Raw genomic sequence first — 12,004 nt, forward strand, 5'->3', positions numbered from 1 at the left:
ATGTGGACAGTATTTAGTTCTGTGGGTCTTTGCCCATAAATCACTCTCCTTACTTTCTAATCATATACGTTCCTGTTCTTTTAACTCCCTTGAGTTAATCTATATTGTTCTGGCATCAGTGTGCCCAGCCTTATATTCAGGATTCCTGAGCACTTATCAGAGACACTGAAAAAGAGATTTTTTTTTTCTTTTTCCTCCATTTGATCACTGTTCCATTGGCCTCTGTTGCATTGCTTGCCAATCCATTAATTCTTTAATGTTTATCAGTCTTCTTCCCTGATACTGGGAAAGTCACATTCAACCGAAGAGCAGAGAATTCAGAAATGAAGAAGGAGTTCACGCCTGCTTTATTCTGTTTGTACCGCTGCTTGGTTGAGACATTCAATTCACAGAAATGTCATTCCAGTTGGATCACAACATAAATAATAGACATTTTTTCTTAAATGCTGGATAGACATTGAATTTTTTTTAAGTGGAACCTTTAAAAAGTTACAATAGTGGAGCTGGATACATAAAATTCTTATTTAGAGACTCTCTTGAAAAGAAACCCTTTTTAATAATGAATAATAAATCCCAAACCAATCTATCTAACCAATCTACCAATGTACATTGAATTTTATTTAAATGGGATGGGAGTCTGGAAGACAGCCCTATTTTTATTTCTAATATCTTTTTTTTTTAAAGTAACATTCAAACCATAGCGGAGTATGAATTAATGCCCATCCGTGGGATTTTTAAGAATGAAGGACAGAGCATGAAATAAATTGGCTACTTACCTTTCATGGGACATCGCTGCTTTTGAAGAGAAAAAGTATCAATAGCATGGTAGACGTGGCTTACGTTTTCGCACAGTCAGTGTGGTGCCCTGTCCTTTGTCCCTCACAACTAGCAGAGAAAGGCAGTCACTGAGAAAGATGGCTTTTATTATTTGGAACTGGCCCAGAGCTCAGAAATGGTGAGGAATTATGGGACGTATTTCATGATTGCTCAAACTGTGAAGGAACAATTTGTGTGTCATCATATCCATCTTTGGGGGAGTCTATAAAGTAGACTGAGTAACCTTTGAAACCTCTGAAAAAAATGTGGTGGCCCCTTCTATCCCACAATCTCTGAGAGAAGCCAGACCATCCACAGCAGTTTACAGCTAAAAGCTCAGCCCGTGGGATGCGTCAGGCGGGAGCTGGCCCCACCTGACCTCTGGGATGGAGATGGGACACTGTGTCTCTAGTTCCTGTTTGGGACAATCAACATGTTACAATGAGTCAGATCGTAGAACAAACACTGAGTCAAGGTTTTCTGTACACCCGGCCAAGTGAGGCCACCACCGAGGCAGCAGGGCTGATCTGAAGCCTCACGTGCTGTGTGCAGCACCCTGGTGTTCAAAGCTGGAAGTCTTGCTGATGCGTGGTTGGGTCCACTATAATTTGTGCCCTGTTAATATTTTGGAAATCGCCCAGGGAAAGCACTCCTTGCCAAGGTCACAGGAGAATGCATGCTCAAAGTTAGAGTAACCTCTGAACTATCCAGTTCTGCTCATTCAAAAAGATACTTGAGGGGCACCTGGCTGGCTTGGTCAGAGAGCATGCAACTCTTATCTCGAGGCTGTACGTTTGAGCTGCACGTTGGGTGTAGAGATTACTTTTAAAAAAAGATATTTGAGTGTTTTTAAATTAGACTTCAGAACTTCCACTTTATAATATATGTGTATATAGTTCTTAATTTACCTAAGCTCTCTAGAGTTGACTGACCCAGTTAATGAAGAGCAGTTATTTGGTTGGTGGGGAATTCATTTTTCTGCCTGGTATGTGTTAGTAAGTTGTGAACCTAACAAGGTGATCTTTCTGAAATGTGTGCTGGGTGGCTCATGTTTTTCTTGCTAAATCCAAAGTTGAACAGGGCCATATGTAAGATGAGAAGCTCCAAACAGGTCTTATAGAATGAAATGTCCCACCCCCTATCCATTGAAATCCAGTGAAATCTGGCTAAAATGCACCCCCCAGGAAGCCGATAAGGGGTGAAGAAATCTCTTGAGGAGTGTATATGGAGGAGTAGATAATATGTTGTGAACAAGTAGCAATGGGTGGTTTTAGCTCCATCTTGTTGCTGGAAATCAGGAAGGAGGGAGACAGTATGAGGTGGAGCCATTTTCCTCTCATCCATTCCCGTGCTTGTCACTTCAGATCTCCACCAGATTGTCCCACAGAACCCAAGGCTATTTCCCTGATTTGCCACTAGAAACCCATACTAAAAGCATAGAAAAACTCCTGTTCCTTGAGTGAGAAACCTCCAACAGCCCAGCTATTCTCTCCCTTGAAATAAACTTTCCAACTCAATCACTGACCAATAATGATTGATTTTACTCTTATCCCACTTGCTTTTTCTGAGATGATAAGCCCTATGAGGCTGAGTCTGAAACTCTCACAAAATCCTCTCATCCTTCAGTCTTAAAGGCCTAAATGAATTGAAGAAATGAGATGATCATGTGAGTAACCCAGATGATGGGATGGTGGTATGAGATGTATCATAGAACCCTAAAAGGGGGGGGGGGGGAGGAAAAGATCAGATTAGTGGCCTGAGTGTTAATTTTGCTTTTCATAGTGTAGCTGGACAAAAAGCCCATGATGAGAAGGATGGCCTTCCAGGACTTTTCATGACCTGCTTAGCAAAATGGTCTGGAAATATAGTCTGGCCCCAGCAGGTACCTGTTAAAAAGATACCCCAGAGTCTGAAAATGCCAGAAATATGTTAAGTTCGTGACTCATCAGTAATGAACTGCAGAGACAATTAGCCAAATTCATCTAATTTGTTGAAATTCACAGCTCGGATTTTAATTTGCAAGTAGAGTATAGCTGCCGCTGTGCTGCCTTTCGGTGTCTGTGAAACCTTTAGCATAATCTCTTCTCTGTAATAATTTTGAAAGCACTGTGTTGAGACAAAAGGCCTGCCATTTCAGTGGGCGGTTGCATTCCATGCTCAATACCGTGCTCATAAAATAATGGAAGATCCAGGCAAACAAAAGGACCCTGCAGACCACTGGGAATAGCTTCACTCCATCTGAGAGTGACCACGTCAGGCCACGTTGGGTTAAAATGCAGTGCAGACATTCAGTTAGGTTACTGGCAAGCGATGCTAGTGCGTTAGGACCTACACTGTCCACGCTACAAAATGACAAGTTCTCCAAGGCTCAGCCGTGACACCTCAGAAGAAGCATTCTTCTTTGAAAATGTACTCTCTTAGCATTGCTTTTGCCTTTCTCTGTAATTCTTTTGGAAGTTTTAGCACCACGCAAATAATCACTACGTAAGGGAAAAGGCAAGGCAAATTGTATTTTTTCCCTTACGTTAAATATAAAAAGGGAGATTCTTCATGTTCTAAGAAACCAAACTGTATTTTACTATCTTTGCTTCAGTCATTTTTTTATTTTTCACATTTAATTTTAAAGCCAGTATAGTTGACATGCAATGATATATTAGTTTCGGGTGTACATTACAGTGATTCTATAGAATCTATAGATTATTCTATACATTAGTAAGTGCTCATCATGTTAAGTGTAGTCTTGTACATGTACATCTGGGTGAAGGGGTTTTCAGTCATTTTGAACAATTCTCAAGATCTTGCTTGGTGTGACCCTTGAAGTTTCCCTCCATGTACAGACTTTTTATAATATAAATTTATAATATAAACTTTTTAGAATATAAAACTTTTTATAAATACAATATAATATAAAGAGTTAAGGTTTTGATGGCTGCTAGCCACAAGATCATAAGATAATTTTTGCCTCTTTCTTACAGGGTACGTATATGTATGTTTTTGCATTTTGTTTGTTTGTGTTCGAGTGTGTAGGGTTTCATTTATATGACTTTATAGGTACACAAATATCCAGACCGGTATGACGTAAAATGTGTTCTCCACCCCTCTCAATCTGTTGCATATGCCCCTAGGTCAATTCGGCCACAAAACCACCAGGTTTTTAAAAAATATACTGGTTGCACCTACAGTGAGGAATAGGTGTTATAAATATAAGGTTTCCCTCAACGAGATTATCAGGTAATTTGTAAAATTAAAACGAGTGTCAGACCAAATTCTCACACACAGATCATCATTTACCAGCAAACAGGCAACCTAGCAATTCACAGAACCGCAGAGTAAGGTACCAATGGTCCCAGCTTGCTCAGGATTGTCCTCGGTCCAGGAAGCATGGAACTCTTCAGTCCAGGAAACTCCTCAGTCCCAAGCAAACCAGGACCTTCGGTCCTCCTAGATATCCTCTCTCCTTTTAGATGCCCTGACCACACCCTGAATGACCGATTTACTTGTGGCTGATGAAAGAATTCTGAAGCGAGATTCATCAAGCTTATAACTGACTCGTCTGGATGCAGGACAACTTGAGAATACAGGCTCAGGTGCCCTTTTCAAGGGTAAATTTAAAGAATCTGCAATATTCCTGTGCCCTTTTTATGCAAATGTGGAGTGTCCCTAAACTATTTTAGCCTAACCATTCATTTCGTCATGGAGAACTTATTTCTGGCACCTATTATGCTAGGTGATTAGTCATTACTTTAACCAAAGAAATCCATTTCTAATACTCAGTTGTTCTATTTCAAAAAACCTGTACTATTGATCACCAGAGCGGTGTAGCTTCTGGTTTTCTGGTTACAAGTTTGCTGACTGCCGAGAGGGTGGATTAAAACTGACACTGTGCATTTATATGACACTGTATACGATCAAATATTTTAGGGTAAAGAACAGTTATCAAAATATCTCATGTGTCAAGAAAACTGAAGGAAACCTGTAGACTGAAAAACTTAGGAAAGCATGCTTTCTAAGAACAGGAAATCTGAAGAACACTTTGCTAATGACTTTTTCAGAACATCGAGGTTATCTCTGTAACAATATCAAACTTCAACAAAAAGAAAGTGAAGACCCTTTCCCTGGAAGTTATGTGATTAAAGTAAAATGCACACCATTCTAGTAAAAAGTCGACCTACTAGACAAAGTTTGGGGACCAGGACTTGAATTCGAGTCCTTTCCTTACCTCTTGGCAAGCTCTTTACCTTGGACAAGTTAACTTCAGTTTTTTTTTTGCGGGGCACGTATTTCTTTTGTCATAACAAGTAGTTGATCTATAAGTCTCTTCTAAAGTCGAGATTATAATTCTAAGCGTTTGGATTTTTCATTTGAACTTTGAAGGAGATCATGAGCTTCTCTCGTGTTTTGCCAGTGTCAAGTAGAAATTTGGCTGACCTTCCTGCTGTTAGCTCTTCAACCACCGTCTTTGATGTCATTGGAAATGGCAGATGATTTCTCTGAGACAGGAATATAGCTATGAACATAGGGGTGTTTTGCAGATGCCACACATCTTTAAGTTGTCTGAGTCCTTTTGACTCCTAGGAATAGTGAGCATATCTTGGCCATTGAAAGAACCTCATACAAACATTCTCAGTGTGTGTTTACTTCATATTCAAAGACAATGCCCTAAATAGTCATTCTCTAGGAATGCAGATCTTACAGCTTTGGCATTAAATTTCTCTAAATGGAATTTTCTGTACAGATAAAGCACAAAACACAGCAAGCTTTGACTCTGAGGACATTTCCTTTGATAAAACACCCTCAAAAAAGTCTATGGGAATAATATTATTTAGCCCCTTGTTTACACGAGAGCAATGATCTTTACAATGCAAGGTGAAGCTATCCAGACCAATTTTTTTAAGAATGTTTCAGCTGATTTCTCAAACTGAGTGCTGCCTCATTCTGACATCTAAATCAAGTGTGGCTGCACACTTCAGGGCACAAATTAGAGAACTGGCACCAGACTACAGCAGTTAGACTGCCAGAGGATCGATACAGGCCATTTAAGCACCAGGGCCGACTATGTTTCATTTTTGACACTCAAGTTTATGCTTATTGAGTGGGGGAGCTTTAACTCCACAGCAGCAATAAACTCATTAGGAAGTGTCAGCTGGGATTACAGTGCACGTTAAATAAATACCACCGGTGCTAAGACACAGTCTTCATTAACTCTTTAGTCGAGTATCGGAATGTGAAAGCAGTCTAAACCGTTTTGGGTATGGCAGGCTTCGAGAACAATTTCTCTCTCTTGTCACGGTGCCTGAATTCCAATATTAGGAAAGAATGTCTCTGAATTTAGTAGACTTTTCTCTTCTCTAGAAACCTCTAACAAGATGATATGCCAACTAACACCTTTAAGAGGATTTGCTCAATGTGGTCTGAAAGCCAGCTCTTGGAATGAAAGTCTAATGAGGCATCTGGGAAACCTGCATTAGACAAACAGACCGACAGAAGGTTGTTTTAAAGAAGTATGATCTCTCCCTCAGAGCACATTCTTCAAAAGAGATGCTTTACCACAAGTTTTAAAGGCAATAGATTGATCTAACCCCTGGTAAGGCAATGATGAATGCAGTCAGAGGAAGCAAAAGGCTGGAGAGCAAATGCTGCAGAACTGCCCTGTGTGGATTGTACTCGTGTTCCTTCTGATCAGTGGCTCAGCTCGGCCCCACCCCGGGTGCCCAGTCCCAGTCCTCACTTTTCCTGGCTACGTCTTTTTGATCCACAAGCGAAATGGGGTCACTGCAGAGGAAAGTGGTTGTTGCCCGAGATGAGCCTTGCCTGACACATTACCTCCACGAGTACTGCTTATTTTCCCATCCACAATGTTCCAGAGGAGTCAACGGAGAGCCACCTATAGCCTTGACTTTAGCCTCTGGGCCAAAATAAGTAAATCTCCCTCTTCTGAGTGGGAAATCTGTCAATATTTGTTGGTTAACTTTTAATCAATAGCTCCGAAATGTGACCCAGATTCTCTTTTGTGCTCTATCTTTGCCAGATGGAACTCTTCATCTGCCTCTTTCCAGCCAGTTGTCCTCTCCTGCCTGTTTCCTCAAGCGTCCTGCCTGTTTTCTCAGAACTGTTGTTAATTATATCAAAATATATCTTACAACAGAGAACACTTATAAATATCGTTGGTCTTGTCGACTTCTTCATGTAGTTCACGTAAAACGCCTTAGAATTCTGGCAGGATCTGCAGCTTGGGGGCCCTCTGTGTCTTTCTCTATCATGTCTTCCTAAGACAAATTAGAAAGCTGGGTCATTAGGACAAAAGCAAGTTGCTTCATCATCCAGATTTTATTTCTATAACCAAGTGATTACCAAGAATCTACTAGGGGCCTAGAGAATGTGCCTGCTGAGCTCTGGGCTTCAGCCTTACTACTGAAGAATAATTCAAAGCACTCTTCTGGTGATAGTGTGCATGAAAACTTTGAAATATTTAACTGTCTCCCATAATTAATTGACCTGGAACATATCCCTTGTTCAATAAAAAAGTACTGAATTCTAATGAAAAAAGAATGAAGCCACTTACTAAAATGTTAATACATGCGAAGCACTTGGAAGAGAGCTGGTCCATAGTAAGCGCTTGGGGTGATTATTCTCCATCTGACCCCCGGCAACCCCCTGCCTCCCACTACTCATTCTCCCACCTTCTTCCTCCTGGTCCCTTTCCAGGAAAGAAAGGACGACATCACGCAGGTTCCCTTGCCTGCCAGCTTCAGTTTGGGGCCAGCCAATGGGAGGAAGTGTCCAGAAAGCAGAAGGTAGGAAGAGAGAGAGAGAATGGAGAATTTCCTTCCTGCCCTCCTCTGCTCACTTCTCTGGCAGTAACCCAGTCCCTCCGTTATGAAACTCCACCTGGCGGCCCTTCCTTCGCTGCTGCAGTGACCCCGTTTGCTCCCCTTGTCTCTGCAGCCCAGAAAGGTTAATGTCTTCCCTCTGTTTCTGCTCCCTGAGTGCGTGAACATCCCATTTTTGTTTCCTTAACTCTGCCCAAATCTCTGTAAGTAGTCCCTTCATTAAAATCTACTCACTTAAAGCAGTGGTTCTCGGCTCTTACTGCACATTATCATCACCAAGGGAGCTTTTGAAAACTACAAATGCTGGGCCCCTATCCCCAGAGATTGATGTAACAGGCCTGGGTTGGGGCCTGGGCGCTCGTGTTGTTTAAGACCTCTGCAGGTAATGAAGCCAGAGTTGAGAACTGTTTATTGAAACCATGTGAGTGAATTCTGTTTCCTGCCAAGACTTCAACAGATAAAGCACTCAGTGAATGTTACTGATTGTTATTACAACTACTAACACAACCCCCTTTATTTCTACTAGACTAATATTAATAGTTCTCCCCAATTTACAGACGAGGAAACCTATACACGGAGGTTAAGTAACATTCTGAAAATCACCTGATTTCTAAATGGCAGAGTTAGAATTCAGTTTATTTGGACCAAAAGCTCACGCTTGTTCCACTATGACTGTCAAGACCAGAGTTTCTCAAATTTTAATGTGCATGTGAAACGCTTTGGGATCCTGTTAAGAGGCCAAGACTATTGGCCCGAGGACCTCACTTTAAGCATCAAAGGTATAAACAACTATATGTCACCTTCTCCTTTCTTCAAACCTTCAAAAATTTCTCCCCTCTCCTTATAATGTTGACCTGATAACCTTGCTTCTTACTTCACTCAGAAAACAGAGGCATTCAAAAGACTCACATGACCACATCTACCCACTAATCCACATCTGCCCCCACCTACTCTGTCTGTCTACCTATAACCACAGATGGAAGACCTACGCTCCCATCCAAACTAATCCATCCTATGCACCACATCTCAACGACTTTTGTTTACCCCAGGGACTCCTTTAGGAATCCTCTCTTCTTCATTGCATCATTTCCCCCCGCCTCTGTCCTGGATTTTTCCATCAGCATGGCATGTAAACATCATTATTTCTCTTAGGAAACAAGAAACTTATTTTGATTCCATTCCCCCCAATTTTTGTACTTATTTGCAAAGAAATTACACAGGCTCTCCACATCTGTGGTCACCAGCCATATTCTCATTCTTACACAGCCTATTCAAGGTCACCAATGAGACTTACATTGCTAAATCCAGTGGTCTGTTTCAGTCTCTACCTTACTAATTACACATTCCTGTACATGTAGTAACTCTCGCCTTCTTGCTACAGGTTAGAACACCATGCTGTCTTGTTTTTTCTTCTTTACTGGTTCCTCTTCTTATCTCTGACCTCTTTCGCACGCTCCAGGGCTCAGTCTTTTGTTCTCCGTCTACATTTATTCTTTTGGTGATGTCCTCCAGCAGTATGATTTTAATTACCATACATACCTAAAAATTATACCAAATCGGGGGGCCTGGGTGGCTCAGTAGATTAAGCGTTGGACTTTGGCTCAGGTCATGATCTCTCTGTGAATTCAAGCCCTGCATAGGGCTCTCTGTGGGCATCACAGAGTCTGTTTGGGATCCTCTCTGCCCCTCTCCGGCTTGCTCACATGCACTGTCTGTCTCTAAAATAAACATTAAAAACAATTATACTGGGGTGCCTGAGTGGCTCGGTTGGTTAAGCGTCCGACTTTGGCTCAGGTCATGATCTCACGGTCCGTGGGTTCGAGCCCCGCGTCGGGCTCTGTCCTGACTGCTCAGAGCCTGGAGCCTGTTTCAGATTCTGTGTCTCCCTCTCTCTCTGCCCCTCCCCTGTTCATGCTCTGTCTCTCTGTGTCTCAAAAATAAGTAAACGTTAAAAAAAATAAAAAATAAATAAAACAATAAAAACAATTATACCAAAGTTATGCCTCCACTTGATCTTCCATCTGAAATCCACATGTATAAATATAGCTGCTATGTACCATCTCCGTTAGGATATCTAATAGGCATTTCAAACATAACATGTCAAGACTGAAATTACGGTATTTCCCCCCAAGTTTATTTCATCCACAATTTTCCCCATCTCAGTTGATACATCGCCTTCCTTCCAGTTGCTCAAGCCAAAAATCTTGATGTCATCCTTGACTCTTTCTTTCACATCTCACATCCAACATAACATGAAATCCTATTGATTCTTCAAAATGTATTCAGAGCTCTACACATCTCACTACCACTATCACACTTTCCTGAGCCTCTTGCTTGGACTTTTGCAATAATCTCCTGAAACACCTCCTTGATTCCATACTTGCTTCCCGACATCCACAGTCTCTTTTAGCAAAGCAAATGGAGCGATTCTTTAAAAAATTTTTAATGTTATATATTGTTGAGAGAGAGAGAGAGAAAGAGTGAGCATGAGTGGGGGAGGCAGAGAGAGAGGGAGACACAGAATCTGAAGTAGACTCCAGGATCTGAGCTGTCAGCACAGAGCCTGACATGGGGCTTGAACCCACAAACCGTGAGATCGTGACCTGAGCTGAAGTCAGATGCTCAACTGACTGAGCCACCCAGGTTCCCCTAGAGTGATTCTTCTAAAATGCAAGTCAGTTCATATGGCTCCATTGCTTAATATCCTGTAAAAGACTTCATTTCATTCAGAGTATAAGCCAAAGTTCTTACTACAGCCAAAAAAGTCTGCTCCTTTCTGCCTCTCAGTCTTACTTCTCTGACATTAAATCCTGCTACTTCCTTGCTTGATCACTTCTCTCCAGATATATTGAGTTCCTTGATGCTGCTTGAACTTCCCACACATGCTCTTGCCTTCTTGCCCTTCTAGCCCTGCACTGGCTTTTTCTTCTCCCTAGAATGTTCTTCCTTGAAGACCCGTATGGATAACCCTCACACATCCATCAAGCCTTTGCTCAAATGTCACCTTCTCAGTACGTTGCAATTCTGATCATTCTTTTAAAAATCCCAACTATCTTCTACTTACTACCTCTGTCTGGCTTTTCTGATTTCCATTATTCTGTTCATCCTGCCCCCCACCCCCGCCAATGTGCAGTCTCCTTATTTACTGTGCTGTTATTTATTGCCTAGAATCTAAGTTTCCAGGAGGAGAGGGGTTGTTGTCTTTTGTTTCTTAACCTTTTCTTAAGTACCTGAAAGAATGTCTGCCACATATACTCAAAAAGCTTTGTTGAATAAATGAATGAATAAAAGAATAGTTTGTTTTGTTACACATATAACATGGTAAATAATAGAATAAACTTTTGTTAGTCAAGAATCAAGTCTGCGTGTTCTAAAAGTGATAGTAAGACTCAGACACAATACACACACATACACATGCACACACACACACACACACACAGGACAATCCCATCTCTTTCTAGACCTTTCTACTTATCTAAGTCCAAGGAAATGACTTCTGGCTATTCAGGAGTAAAACTTATTTATATGTGAGAGTCTCTTCCCTAAGCTTTGGCCTGCTCCAATATCTCAATCAAAGTGAACAGCTAGTATCTACTTTCCGTGCTCAACAGATTTGCCAACATTTTATAGTATGAAAAAAAATGTCTCACGGCATGGAATTTGGGCTATTGACAGACTGTGTAAGGGAATCTGGAGGACTTGGGGTAAAGTTCAGTGTTTTACTGCAAAGAGCCCCCGGGGCAATGTTCTCAAGAAGAATCAATAATTGGGAGGCCAACTATAACCTTGTTCTCTCAAATATGAACCTGGTTACTTTATCAAGAAAACAGATGTTTATTGCTTTCAGGCAGAAAATAATAAGTCAGGCAGGTTTACAAGCCCTCTTTCCATCTTGAAAGCATTTCTGTCAGCTTCTTCATTCTAGAAGAAAATTACCTAATCAAGCCCTGAAAGGTAGATGATTAGTGGGTGTCACACTTGGCATCTCATTTCTTCTTCTCGGCCGAGGATATGAAGATGCTATTGACCTCCCACTTAGGGAAAAACATATTTTTGACAGCCGAGTTGTCTCAGGGCTTTTTCCTGGAACAAAGAAACCATGCAACTATATGCTAATGTAGAAGGCCAAGGGAACCTGGCATGAGGCTCTCAGGACAGCTCTAATCATGGTTTAGAAACAATGATCCAATAGCTGGCATTTATTATAAGGGAGAGAAGAACCTTATGTCCTCTCCTAAAAAGTAATTTGTAACAGGCTGAAGGAGTCACCCAGAAAATCTGTTTATCCTGATGATCTGAACGTTTTAGAACTAACTCCCATCTATACCTTTTGGGAAAATTCAGTAAGGAACAATGAT

General features: G+C 41.3%; 1 long non-coding RNA gene across 2 annotated transcripts in view; it reads right to left on the reverse strand.

The window, feature by feature from the left end:
* Window positions 1–3,549: 3,549 nt before the first annotated feature.
* Window positions 3,550–12,004, reverse strand: part of LOC106966596 (uncharacterized) — a 235,219-nt gene continuing 226,764 nt past the window's right edge. For both annotated transcript variants that reach the window (XR_008295925.1, XR_008295926.1), the window contains one exon: window positions 3,550–7,082. This is a non-coding gene — a long non-coding RNA (uncharacterized LOC106966596). The remainder of the gene's footprint in view (window positions 7,083–12,004) is intronic.

Source organism: Acinonyx jubatus, chromosome B1 (genome assembly GCF_027475565.1).
Source record: "Acinonyx jubatus isolate Ajub_Pintada_27869175 chromosome B1, VMU_Ajub_asm_v1.0, whole genome shotgun sequence".
Classification (NCBI taxonomy): domain Eukaryota; kingdom Metazoa; phylum Chordata; class Mammalia; order Carnivora; family Felidae; genus Acinonyx; species Acinonyx jubatus.